This window comes from Rattus rattus, chromosome 3 (assembly GCF_011064425.1).
Source record: "Rattus rattus isolate New Zealand chromosome 3, Rrattus_CSIRO_v1, whole genome shotgun sequence".
NCBI lineage: Eukaryota > Metazoa > Chordata > Mammalia > Rodentia > Muridae > Rattus > Rattus rattus.
In genome coordinates, this window is record NC_046156.1 from 80,480,399 (window position 1) to 80,493,417 (window position 13,019).

Below are 13,019 nucleotides of genomic sequence, written 5' to 3' on the forward strand. Positions count from 1 at the left end.
TTATTAGATTGGGTATTTATTATTTACATTTCAATTGTTATTCTCTTTCCCAGTTTCCGGAACAACATTCCCCCTAACCCCTCCCCTTCCCCTTCTCTATGTGTGTTCCCCTCCCCATCCTCCCCCGACTACCACCCTCCTCCCAACAATCCCGTTCACTGGGGGTTCAGTCTTGGTAGGACCAAGGGCTCCCCTTCCACTGGTGCTCTTACTAGGATATTCATTGCTACCTATGAGGTCAGAGTCCAGGGTCAGTCCATGTATAGTCTTTGGGTAGTGGCTTAGTCCCTGGAAGCTCTGGCTGGTTGGCATTGTTGTTCATATGGGGTCTCAAGCCCCTTTAAGCTCTTTCAGTCCTTTCTAAGATTCCTTCAATGGGAGTCCCGTTCTCAGTTCAGTGGTTTAAAGATGGCATTCGCCTATGTATTTGCTGTATTCTGGCTGTGTCTTTCCGGAGAGATATACATCCGGGTCCTGTTGGCCTGCACTTCTTTGCTTCATCCATCTTATCTAGTTTGGTGGCTGTATGTGTATGGGCCACATGTGGGGCAGGCTCTGAATGGGTGTTCCTCCTGCCTCTGTTCTAAACTTTGCCTCCCTATTCCCTCCCAAGGGTATTCCCTCCCAAGGGTGTTCCCCTTTTAAAGAAGGAGTGAAGCATCTACATTTTGGTCATCCTTCTTGAGTTTCATGTGTTCTGTGCATCTAGGGTAATTTGAGCACTTGGACTGGCGAGTTTGTGGAGAAAGAGGAACACTCCTCCATTGTTGGTGGGATTGCAGACTGGTACAACCATTCTGGAAATCAGTCTGGAGGTTCCTCAGAAAATTGGACATGGAACTACCTGAGGACCCAGCTATACCTCTCTTGGGCATATACCCAAAAGATGCCCCAACTTATAACAAATACACCTGCTCCACTATGTTCATAGCAGCCTTATTTGTAGTTGCCAGAAACTGGAAAGAACCCAGATGCCCTTCAACAGAGGAATGGATACAGAAAATGTGGTACATCTCTACACAATGGAATATTACTCAGCTATCAAAAACAATGAATGAACAATTTATGAAATTCATAGGCAAATGGATGAAATTGGAAAATGTCATCCTGAGTGAGGTAATTCAATCACAGAAAAACACACATGGTATGCACTCATTGATAAGTGTATATTAGCCCAAATGCTCGAATTACCCTAGATGCTAACCTACTTTCTTAGCTATCCCAGGACAACTAGGACAGAGATGGCACCACCCACAATGCTCTGGACCCTCCTTCCCCAATTACTAACTTAAAAAACTCTATTACAGCTTGATTTTATGGAGGCATAATCTCAACCGAGATTCTTCCTCCCCAATGACTCTAGCTTGTATCAAGCTGACATAAAACTAGTCAGTATAGAGCTAACGATTTTGTTCTATATGTGCTCAGTGGTTAATATGGAAATCCATCAATCATTGATCCTAATTCAGACTTGATATTCTATGTCTACAAATACATCAAATGAAATTTCATATTATCATATTTTATTTAAAATGAATATTCTAAGTTTAGTAAAATTACATTTTACTTTTATAAGTATTCCATCCAAAATGCTATATACCCATGGAAATTCAAAGTACAATACTTATTTAATCTCAGCTATTTATGAGTCTCACACCAAATAATATCAAGGTCTCCTTCACACACACACACAGCACACACACATACACACACACACACACACACATATAAATACAGAACTCAAGTGTGTTTTCTGCTCTAGGCTTAAGTTGTCCTCTTAGCTTTGTGACTTAAGTAAATGAGATTTCAGATATCTGTCATCATACCAGCAACATTTTTAATCTCATTTACTTCAAAGCCTTTTGTCTAAATCAGATTGTATAGAGTAGAACATATTTATCAAAGTGAAATATTTTGTACAAATTAGCATAATTTATTGGATTTAGTCTTTAATGTAAATCGTTTAGTAAAGGAAGAAGTATGCTAATAAGTCTAACATTATTTAGTATTTTGCATTTTTATTAATATTTATTTCAATAAAATACTTTTATATTTTAAAAACTTTGAAGTAAACCTTAATCTCAAGAAAAATTGTTATAATTATTGTTAACTGCATGACTTCTAGATAACTGTTATCAATCTGCTGATTGGAGTTCTTTTTCTCTGTCTAGATAAGAATTGTGGGTAAAAATCTCTTCCAGTAATTGAGAGCCTTTGGGAGATCTACCTAGATCCAGAACGTTATAGCCTAACTTCTGAAGCTATAATTCTCAGTGATTCACAGAAATTTGATACCCCAGACTTAAATAGTATGCAAAAGCAAAGATTGTTTTATTCTGCAGAAGTCCAGCATGCCGGGATCTACCATTTACCAAGAAGGAGACACCCAGATAAGCTCACAGACTCAATTTAAAGCAGACTAGGAGAATTCCAGGGAAGGAATTTATCTTAATTTATCTTAGTTAGTTGGTTAGGTTGGTCTCTAGGGTATGGAAGTCTTTGGGATTGCCTAGGGCTCTGGGTACATTTTATAACCATTGCTGAGAGAAAGACTAGAAACAGTTGCTAGGGAAACCCGGAAACAGTTGCTGACTCACTGCTCTTGCCTCTGGCTAGGAGGTCTGGCAGCTTCTGATGGAGCAGCTTGCTTTACACCTTTGTCTGGACTACCCCAGTTCTGTAACACAGAAATTTAGGTCTACTCTCTTGAACTGCCAGATTAAAGCCTGTCTTGGGGTAAGCCTCTCTCAGTCCCCTCAAAGCCCGCTCCAGTATCACTGGGTGTACTGACTGGTTTGTTTGAGTTTTAAACACCTGAGGCTCAGTACTTGGCAGCTTCTGTGAGGCTGAATTGGACATTTTGTCGCCATATGCTTTCAGAGTGGTTTCAGGTATAAGACTGTATTCCTATAGTGGCAATAGCATACATCCTGAGATTAGCACATTGGGATCCTCAGCCCTTAACAGAGTCTATTGTTTAAGTTCTTGGGCCAAACCTTGGACTTCTGGTTATCATTGCCCAACAGGTGGACATTTTTCCAGCCATCTGGACTCACATGATTTCTTATCTTTAGGTCCTTACTGCTCGCATGTCTTTGTTGCCTATATTTTTCTTTGGCAGTATATCAGTTCTTTCAGTAAACCCCAGCTACCATTTTAACAATACAAAAACTGCTGCAGAGCCTGCCCTGCTGCTCTTACCATAGCTTTCTCTTCCTCTTGCTAAGCCAGCTCTCTGTACTGGCAATGATGACCTAAATTTAGGAAGGAAAAGATCATTTGAATGATGCCCTTTTTTCCATTTTTTTTTAAAAAAATTATTTTCTTGGATATTTTATGTATTTACATTTCAAATGTTAACCCCTTTCCCTGTTCTCTCATACCCACCTCCCTTGCTTCTATGACAATGCTCCCATTCTCACCCACCCACTCCAACTTCAATGCACTAGGATTATCGTACACTGGGGAAATGAGTCTTAACAGGACGAAGAACTTTTCCTTGTATTGATGTTGGATTATGCCATTCTCTTTTAGACATGTGGCTGGAGTCATGGCTCCCTCCATGAGTACTCATTGAATGATGGTTTAGTCCCTGGGGGCTCTGGTGGTTTCTTTTTGGTTGATATTGTTCTTCCTGTGGGGTTGCAAACCCCTTCAGCTCCTTCAGTCTTTTCTCTAAATCCTCCATTGGGGTCCCCTTGTTCAGTCCAATGGTTAGCTGTAACTATCCTCATCTACATCAGTAAGGCTGTGGCAGAGCCTCTCAGGAGACACCCATATCTGGCTCTTGTCAGCAAGCACTTCTTGGCATCAGCAATAGTTACTGGGTTTTGTGGCTGCATATGGGATGGATCCTCAGGTGAGGCGGTTTCTGCATGATCTTTTCTTCAGTCCCTGCCACTCTTCATCCCTGAATTTCCTCCCCTGAGCATTTTGTTCTCCCTTCTTGAATAATGCTTTTATTAATCTTGATGAGACAATACAAGTAGGCAAAATAGGAGTACATCTCCTGTCCAGTTCATAAAGAGAGCCAAACGTTTTGCTTATATGGCCAATGAGATGTGTTCATACCAATTATAGCAGACCTTTAAGCAAATGAAGGACTGTGTTTCCCCCCAATAAAGGAAATATCATTTAAATGAGAAATTGAGCTTGCATCAAACTATAGCAGTGCCTATGAATATGAAGGACAATATTTGCAGCAGTTACAAGTCTTTTGCTGGACTGAAAGAAAAAGTGTACACATATTCCTCTGCTAGGATTGTAACAGTAAAAGCTAAAGTGAAAAAAATCTGTCAAAAGATGATTGAAACAACTAAAGAAGGATGGATGCGTCCAGAATTCAGAACTGTGCATCAGTAGTAAAGAGTTGTGAGTGAAAGGGGTCTTCCTCAAGGTATTTCTAGAGTGGTCAAAAAAGCAAGTGTTGTTTCAGATTGGTCCAGAAAGCTGCCTCACTGGCAGATGGAGCGCTGATAGCTATCATTCAAGGAGTCAACAACCCTATGGGCAATAACTTACTCTATTTACATGAGAACAAAGAGAGGGAATGAGGGGCTGACTATTTACAAAAGACTTACTATTAAAATTCCTAATGAATTTTTACCAGAGTTTAATAGCTGCTGAATAAGGTTTAACACCTGTTCAAGTGCCCCAGAGAGAGGCGATTCTTATCTCACTTGCTTCACAATCTGAGATCAGTAAATTTTAATCTCTTAGTAATAAAATTATTTATTAAATGTAAATTAATAATGTCATTGTGTTTTGCAATAAACGGCGAGTTATATAAATGGACTTTTAAAATATTAGTTCTTTAAAAGTAATTCAAAAATGGTTTTAAAATCATATTAATCACACATATATACAGTTGACATTTAGTGGTTAATTTTTAAAAATATATAACAAAGGCATTAAATAACACTATAGTCATAGAATGCTATATGCTGTATTTTATTGTGACTTTAATCAGTAATCAAGAAGGAATAATAAATTTAGAAGACATTTTAATGCAGAAATGTGTTTTCTGCTATAATCATTTAAAATAACCATGAAAAAGAAACAATTGTGCACTAAAATTGTTTTAATTGGCCATAAAATTGCTATTGTTAACTGGGATCAGTGGAAGTCATTCCCAGAGTTGAAATATATTGTCTTGATTAAAACACTCCCACATTTTAGCTTGGCTCAGGTTAACTATTTAGCTCTGGGAAAACAAAAGCTACAATTCATTGCATACATCTTTAAATAATAAAGTTTACTACTTGATACAAACAAGCGTTGGAGACATATTAATCTTCCAATCCTTAAGGGACAAGAAGTTCCATTCAACTGCACTATCCATGATCACATGATGAAATGATACTCCAGAAGACCAAGTCCTGAACCAGGTGTAAAATATTCTCATGAGTCTTCCGTAGTTCATTTCCTAGGTTTAAAGACTTTAGCAAACAATTCAGTTTATAAGTCGAAGCATGAAATGTTCCCAATTATCTGTTAGGCAGAAAGAAAGACGTAATTTCAAATTCTTATAGTTCTTTTTCAAATTTGAAATAATCACTGTAAAAACCACCAGTGTAGATTATTTACATGTTTTGAAAAATCTCAGCTAATACTGACTTGATCATATTGTGAATTGTGTGAGGCTTTACTGTCAATTTTCAGAAATTGACAGCAGAATTGTATAAAAATTTGCCACCTTGCCACGTATTCAATTTTTTCTTATAGAGCTCATAGCTTATAATCAGCTATAAAACTGATTATAGAAGGCCGGAATGACAGAGTTAGAATACACTTTATTCTCCATAAGAAACAAACTTATGATTAGGGGGATGATTTTCAATTACTGTTAAAATTGACTGAGAAATAATAATGTTCAAGAATAGAAAGTCTACTTAAAATATTAATAGGATCTTATGTTATCTATTGCTATGATGAACAAAGGAAGTTATTCAAAATTTTTAAAATGAATAGACTGCTAGGAGAACACAGCTGTAAAACAGTAAACACTAGCTGTGAATTTATCTGGGACGTAGTTTGGAGAGAACTTGATTTTGGTTTCCAGTGAGCATATTCAGGGGCTCACAGCTGCCAGTAACTCCAGTTCCAAGGACCTGACACTCTCTACTATTCTCTGCTGGCACTTGCACTCAGGGACACACACACATAAACACATACACATACATTCACACACATACACACTCACATGAACACCCATGCACATGCACACACAAGCATGCATGCATACACACACAATAAAAAATAAAAAAAAATTTTAGAGGAAAAAAATCATTCCATGCATTTCATGTTCTTTGTATGTTTCACTACCTTTGAAAATGTTCTTCAAATACCATGTTGTTAAAATAAAATCCTTGAAGTAATATACCAATGATATACTAAATAATTTTTGGAAGTAATGAGTATTAGATAAGGTTGAAGTATTAGATACCATTGAATTTCCATGCCGCAGTGACTTTGGAAATATTATAAATATTATTCTTGACCCAGCAGCAAAGTCCTTATCAGATAATGAGAAGATGCAGACAATATAGTTGGGCTTTTCAGGTTTCAGTACTATAAACTAATGGACAATTGTTTTAATTTTTAAATATCATCTAGTCTGGCATTCCATTTCTTGTAACATAAAATATACTAATGCAATGTTTGTAAAGCAAATTATCAATTCTTTAAATGTGCATCAAAGAAAAATATAGTATTTTGTAAGTTATGTTTGTTTAGTTATGTTTGTTTGTACTAAAAGGAAATCTTATTCTGTTATCCTGCTTGGTCTCCAACAGACAGGTACAATAAGCCTTTGTCTTTCAGCATTTTGTCAGAGACCAGAGGTGTCATCAGTATAAGTGGATTTGCATGTATATGTTAAAGTGAGATACAGGAAAAAATGTACAGGTAAATTAGTCTCCTTAAAATGTTAATTTACATATGAATGTTTAAAAATTTTAAAGTCATTTGGGGATTAGTATAGTATTGATACAGTATTTCCAAGGTAAAGATAAATAAACCAAAGGCTTGAAATCTGCTGGCTTTAAGAATAATGAGACGCAGTAATCAAAGAAGTGTAATGCTTAATGACATAGTAACCTCAAACACTCAGTTCATGAGCAGGGGAAATCTGGAAATCTGGAAAAGAAATAAAATCTTCAAATTATTGTTATTGGAAAAATCATACTTTTAAATGTTTAGCAAATCATAGATCAATTATTAATCATGATTGCAGTCATAAACGTATGGTGAGGAAGATTAGCACTATCACTGTTATTAGGTCAAAGGACGTGTCCTATTGTCAAAGTTAGAACATTAGCAGTTCACTATTACATGCACTATAGTTTCAGTGGTTGTTTTCACGTTTAAAACTATGTGCAGTTGGTTTGAATTTTCAAAGAATCAGTATCTCCTATTATTACTTCCTGACTCTCATTATTCAGTTACTATGAGACTTAGATTTTAACAATGATACTTCCTATTTGAAAGGTTGATAGAGTTTAAAACTGATTTTTTTAATTTTATTTTTTAAATTTATTTGGAACCCATCCCTCAGCTCCCTGTACCCAAATCCCATGGGAGAGAGAGCTGAACTCCCAGAAGTGTGGACAATCCTGAGACCTCAGGACAGACCTCTATTTCTGCCCATTTCTGCCCACTTCTGCTCACATTTCTAGCCCAAGAGGAAACTGCATAGTGCCTCTGGATAGAGGAATATAGGAGCAGTCAGCAGCAGAAACCAACTGGTTTCTAGCTGCACCCAAAAATGAACTGAACCAGTACTTCAGCTCTCTGCACCAAATCCCGTGGGGAGGAGAGCTGGACCGTTAGAAGTGCAGACTCTCCTGAGATCCCAGAGAAGACAAATACTTTCTGCCCAAATTCCTGACCCTAGAGGAAATCACCTAGTGCCATCTGTGCCCCTTAGGCACAGGGACCTAGGAGCAGTCAGCGGCAAAAGCCTTCAGGTATCTGCCTGTGCTGAGAGCTAAAAGCCAGTCGCCAGAAGTACCTACACACCAGATCCAGCTGAAAGAAAACAGGGGTACAGGAGTGCTGACACAAAGGCCTCCAGGAGGGCCAAGGTACTTTCAGAGTAAACAAGACAAGCCAACACCAGAGACAACCTGATGGCAAGAGGCAAGCACAGAAAACTAAGCAACAGAAACCAAGACTACTTGGCATCATCAGAGCCCATTCTCCCATCAGAGCAAATACTATTTATCCAAACACACCAGAAAAGCAAGATTTTGATTTAAAATCACATTTTAGGATGGTGATGGAGGATTTTAAGAAAGACATAAAAACTCCCTCAAAGAAATACAGGACAAAACGGGTAAAAAATAAAAGCCCTTAAAGAGGAAACACAAAAATCCCTTAAAGAATCTCTTAAAGAATTACAGGAAAACACAACCAAATAGGTGAAGAAAATGGACAAAACCATACAGAATTTAAAAATTGAAATAGAAACAATAAATAAAGCACAAAGGGAGACAATCCTGGGGTTAAAATCCTAGGGAAGAGATCAGGAGTCACAGATGTAAGCACCATCAACAGAATACAAGAGATAAAAGAGAGAATCTCTGGGGCAAAATATGCCATGGAAAGCATCAACACAAACATCAAAGATAACATAAATTGCAAAAGGTTCCTAGTACAAAACATCCAAGAAATCCAGGACACAATGAGATCGAATCTAAGGGTAATTGGTATAGAAGAGAGTGAAGACTCCCAACTTAAAGGACCAGTAAATATCTTCAACAAAATTATAGAAGAAAACTTTTCTAAAGAAAGAGATGTCCATAAACATACAAGAAGCCTACAGAACTCCAAATAGATTGAACCAGAAAAGAAATTCCTCCTGTCACATAATAGTCAAAACAACAAATGCATAAAACAAAGAAGTAATTTTAAAAGCAGTAAGGGAAAAACGGTCAAGTACCATATAAAGAATTACAACAGACTTCTCACCAGAATCTATGAAAGCTAGAAGATCCTGGGCAGATGACATACAGACCCTAAGAGAACACAAATGCCAGCACAGTTTATTTTATACAGCAAAACACTCGATTAGTATAGATGGAGATACCAAGATATTTCATGACAAAACCAAATTTGCACAATATCTTTCTACGAATACAGTTGTACTTAGGATAATAGATGGAAAACTCCAATATAAGGTGGGAAACAACATCTTAGAAAAAACAAGACAGTAATCTTGCAACGACACCAAAATAAGAGAGACATAGAAACATAATTCCACTTCTAACAACAAAAATAACAGTAAACAAAAATCACTATTCCTTAATAGCTCTTAACATGAATGGGCTCAATTCCCCAATAAAAAGGCATAGACTAACAGACAGGAACCATAAAGAGGACCTAGCATTTTGCTGCATACAGGAAACGCATCTCAGAGACAAAGATAGACACTACCTCAGAGTAAAAGACTGGAAAACAAATTTCCAAGCATATGGTCCAAAGAAAGAAGCTGGAATAGCCATTCTAATATCGAATAAAATCAACTTTCAACCAAAAGATATCAAAAAAGATAAAGAACACTTCATATTCATCAAACGAAAAATCCACCAAGGTGAACTCTCAATCTTAAATATCTATGCTCTAAATGCAAGGGCATCGACATTCATTAAAGAAACTTTAATAAAGCTCAAAGCACACATTGCACCTCCCACAGTAATCATAGGAGATTTCAACACCCCACTCTCATCAAAGGACAGATCATGGAAAAAGAAATTAAACAGAGACATAGACAGACTAAGAGAAGTCATGAACCAAATGGATTTAACAGATATTTATGGAACATTTCACCCTAAAACAAAAGAATTTACCTTCTTCTCAGCACCTCATGCTACCTTCTCCAAAATTGACTATATAGTCTGTCACAAAACAGGCCTCCTCAACAGATACAGAAAGATAGAAATAATCCCATGCATCTATGAGACCACCACAGACTAAGGCGGGTCTTCAATAACAACATAAATGGCAGAAAGTCCACTTATACATGGAAGTTGAACAATGCTCTACTCAATGATAACTGGGCCAAGGAAGAAAGAAAGAAATAAATTAAAGACTACTTAGGATTTAATGAAAATGAAGGCACAGCATACCCAAACTCATGGGACACAATGAAAGAAGTGTCAAGAGGAAAACTCATAGCTCTGAGTACCTCTGAAATGAAACAGGAGAGACCATATATTAGCAGTTTGACAGCACGCCTAAAAACTCTAGAACAAAAAGAAACAAGTACACCGAAGAGGAGTAGAGGGCAGGAAATAAGCAAACTCAGGGCTGAAATCAACCAAGTAGAAATGAAAAAGGACTATACAAAGAATCAACAAAACCAGAAGCTGGTCCATTGAGAAAATCAATAAGATAGATAAATCTGTAGCAAGGCTAACCAGATGGCAAAGAGTATGTCTAAGTTACCAAAAGCAGAAATGAAAAGGGAGACATAACAACAGAATCTGAGGAAATTCGAAAACTTATCAGATACTACAAAAGCCTATATTCAATAAAACTTGAAAACTGGAGGAAATAGACAATTTTCTAGACAAATACCAGGTACCAAAGTTAAAACAGGATCAAATAAACCATCTAAACAATACCATAACTCATAAAGAAATAGTAGCAGTTATTAAAAGTTTCCCACCTAAAAGAGCCCAGAACCAGATAGGTTTACTGCAGAATTCTATCAGATCTTCACAGAAGACCTCATACCAATACTATCCAAACTATTCCACAAAATTGAAACAGAGGGAGCACTACCAAATTCCTTCTAGAAAGCCACAATTACTCTTATACCTAAATCACACAAAGACCCAACAAAGAAAGAGAACTTCAGACCAATTTCCCTTATGATTATCAATGCAAAAATACTCAGTAAAATTCTTGCAAACCTAATCTAAGAACACATCAAAACGATCATCCATCATGACCAAGTAGGCTTCATCCCAGTCATGCAGGGATGGTTCAATATACTAGAAACCATCAACATAATCCACTATATAAATAAACTCAAAGATAAGAACCACATGGTCATTTCATTAGATGCTGAGAAAGCATTTGACAAAATTCAACACCCCTTCCTGATAAAAGTCCTGGAAAGAACAGGAATTCAAGGCCCATACCTAAACATAGTAAAAGCCATATACAGCAAACCAGTAGCTAACATTAAACTAAATGGAGAGAAACTTGAAGCAATCCCACTAAAATCAGGGACTAGACAAGGCTGCTCATTGTCTCCCTACTTATTCAATATAATTCTTGAAATCCTAGCCAGAGCAATTAGACAACAAAAGGAGGTCAAAGGGATACAAATTGAAAAGGAAGAATCAAAATATCACTATTTGCAGATGATATGATAGTATAGTTAAGTGACCCCAAAAATCCTACCCCAGATCTACTAAGCCAGATGAACAACTTCAGCAAAGTGGATGGGTATAAAATTAACTCAAACAAATGGCAACCAACAGATTGGGAAAAGATCTTTACTATTCTTACATCAGATAGAGAACTAATATCCAAATATACAAATAACTCAAAAAGTTAGACTCCAGAGAGCCAATTAACCCTATTAAAAATGGGGTACAGAACTAAACAAAAAACTCTCAGCTAAGGAATATGCAATGTCTGAGAAATACCTAAAGAAATGCTCAACAAGGGGAGGGAAGAATAGGGGGCTTACTGACAGGAAACTGGGAAAGGGAATAAGGTTTGAAATATAAATAAAGAAATATCCAATACATTAAAAGCAATTTTTGACACGTTAATATTTTATAAATAAGTAATTTTGAAAAACCCAAGAATACCTCGCAAGGCCTTCTTAAAAGAAGACAGAATGTGTTACATATAAATATGATTTAAGCAATTGCTTTTCACAAAAGCATAAATATTATACTGAGCGATAATGTTCAGATAGCTTGAGATGGGTGAATTGGTAGGTGACATATCCAGATTAATACATATCTATAAGGAAAGAAAAGCAGTTGATCTTTGTTTACATTGTTTGTGCATGGTCTCCTCAAGAACAGGGACCTGCATTTCACCTCTGGAGATAGCCAGGGGCAAGAGCTATATGTTTTGGGGAGTTTCTTAGACATTTTTCCTCACAGAACTCAAAAAAAGCTTCCCTTTTCTGGTATTCAGAATTTTTTGAGGTGGTCTTTGACTTTTAAACAGAGCACCATTTACTCAGACAAGAAAAGTTCACTAAAACTACTTAAACACATTTATAAACGGAATTGACTTGATTGCCTCTTCCATGAGAACTAGGTCTCACAGTACTGAGGGTGCCATACAAGCTTCCAAAGGAAGGAGGTAATCAAAATTCATAGCCTTCTATGATGCCTATAAATTACATTAATGAGAAGCATGGCAAATAACCCTAAGGGTGCAGCAATGACACACATACCTTGGTAGTAACAACAGCTCTTAAGAGCAGTTCAACAATAAGGAGGACAAGCCTCCTTATTGCTCCTCCTAATGCTAGAAATACAGGCAATTACTCAGAGATAGTGAAGTAGTTAAGCCATGGTTATTGGAGGAGAATCTAAGACCATTCAGTTGCTAAACAAATGTAATCCCTTGAAAAATTGATAAAATTTGTCATCAAAGTTTCTTCTCTGTGCAACAGTCAGAGACCACTACAGAAAGCCACAACCAATCAAAATGTAGAGCTGCAGAACACAGTTCTTAGGGAGATATCTACAAAACAATCCTGCAGCTGAGGATCAGATAAGATGTTTAAAGGGAGGGCTGAAAGATTATGAAAGTCAGAGGATCAGGAACTTGGCTCTTAGATTGTGCTCCTTGTAATGCAAGAAGCTACACCCCCAAACCCTAATCAACATAATGCCCAACATTACATGTTGAAGAAAGATGACACCAATGAACAAACCAAACTGGATGAAGAAATCCCCACAAGGCCTTAACCCTGAACAAAGCCCTATAGGCAACTGAGAAAAGCTTTGGAATGGGTGAGGTGCCCTTCCCAGGGAAGA